Source organism: Myotis davidii, unplaced genomic scaffold (assembly GCF_000327345.1).
Source record: "Myotis davidii unplaced genomic scaffold, ASM32734v1 scaffold43, whole genome shotgun sequence".
NCBI classification, from domain to species: Eukaryota; Metazoa; Chordata; class Mammalia; order Chiroptera; family Vespertilionidae; genus Myotis; species Myotis davidii.
Genome location: NW_006294590.1, coordinates 1,385,063 through 1,387,091, shown reverse-complemented (window position 1 = coordinate 1,387,091; position 2,029 = coordinate 1,385,063).

Here is a 2,029-nt window from a genome sequence, read left to right as displayed (position 1 = left end):
GGGGGGAAAGGACAAAATCCAAACACAATCACGTCTGGTTTTGAAAAATACCTATGAGCTCCCGGCAGCCGTGGCTCCGTGGCTGAGCGTCCACCCAGGACCCAGGCAGGTCATCGTTCGATGCTCAGTGAAGGCACACGCCCGAGGGGCGGGATCCCTCCCCAGTGGGGGGCAGGCAGGAGGTGGCTGATCCATGATTCTCACCATGGATGTTTCTCTCTCTCTCCCCCTCCCTTCCTCTCCGAAACCAACGTCTGAGCGATTGTTCTGGGCCACCAGCGTCTCGGGCTTTCGTGGCCTTTCCAGGTGACGCTGCCGTCGAACGGTGACCGCCTGGTCCATCGGTCGACGCTCAGCCACTGAGGCACGCCGGCCAGGTCACTCGAAGTGAAGACACAGGACGAGAGGGCATTTCAACCAGAAAAGTGAGAATCGTGCGGTCGGCACAGGCCAAGGGTTAGAGGTGGGGAGGGGCCGCGATCAGAGGAGGTCGCATGGACCGGCTCCCCCACGGCGTCCCCAGGGAGCAGGTTTATACTCAAGCGACCTTCATCGGAAATATCTGCCCGTGCCCCAGGGAGTCCAAAATAGTGCTTTTGCCAGAACTAAAAACAGAAAAGAACAAGACAATCTCTCCAACACCTCCCTTAATTAATTGCCCAGGAAGTCAAGCCTGGGTCCGAACTACACGGGAGCTGTTTGCATATTTATGAGAGAGAGGGAGAGAGAGAGGGAGAGTGAGAGAAAGAGAGGGAGGGAGGGAGGGAGGGGGAGAGAGAGGGAGAGAGAGAGAGAGAGCGAGAGGTGCAGGACGTGACTCTGCATGTTTAAGAATGCCCCGATGTTGACAGCACACTCCCATCTGCCTTGGCAAGCAGGTGGCGCGTCTACATTTGTGCCTAAAACTTGCCCCTAATGCCGACGCAGAATTCCACTAATCCAGGGCAGCTCATTGGCGGGAAACTCATCAGGAAAATTCCATGATCTGGGACGGTCTGTTGCCGCCCTTCGTCTAGGGAAGAAAGTTGGTTAAAAGTTAGAAAAATAGCCCTGGCTGGTGTGGCCAAGTGGGTAGAGCGTCGACCTGTGGACTGACGGGTCCCGGGTTCGGTTCCAGTCAAGGGCACAGGCCCGGGGTGCGGGCTCAATCCCCAGTAGGGGGCGTGCAGGAGGCAGCCGGTCCATGATTCTCATCATGGATGTTGCTCTCCCTCCCTCTCCTTTCCTCTCTGAAATCAATACCAATATATTTTTTTTTTAAAGTTAGAAAAGTAAAAAGTTGCTTTTGTGAAGAAGGAGGAGGAGGAGGGGGGGGAGCAGGGGGAGGAGAAATTCTTGGAAGAGGACATTTTAAAAGCAAGTGCCCGTGGACACTTTCCGATGCCCACCTTCCTCAAATGGGTGACATTGCCGTGGATTTGCTCTGAAAGGAATGGAGGATGGAGACGGCCCCGCGAAGGGACTGAGAAGCGGTGATAACCCATGAGCAGAGCGAAGATGTTCACACCAGCGCTGTTTACATGAAAAAATACTCTGGAAACAGGCCATTGAAGGGAAGATACTTTGTTTCATTTTTCTAACACGTTTTTTATCGATTTTTTTAGAGAGGAAAGGAGAGTGAGAGAGAGGAACATCCATCAGCTGCCTCCCGCACGCCCCCTCCTGGGGATCGAGCCCGAAATCCAGGCCTGTGCCCTGGGCCACGATCGAAACCGCGATCCCTCAGTCTGCAGGCCAGCGCTCTACCCACTGAGCCACACCAGCTGGGCAGGTAGCTGCTGGTGTTTAACGACGGGTCCTACAACCAGCGACTACAGGAAGGACCCAGGGGAAGTCGGCAGTGTCTCTCTCCTCCCGAAATACCTTAGCCCGGAGGAGACATCTGTTGTTTTTGCCGGCCCAGGCTCCGGCCCTCCTACTGTTCCTTCCTCCCAGCTTCCCCCCAGGGGAGCCATGCTTCCCGGCTCCTGGCCCCCGGGGTTCAGGGAGATGGATGCCACCCAGCACGTCCCCCAGGCCAGCTGGTGTT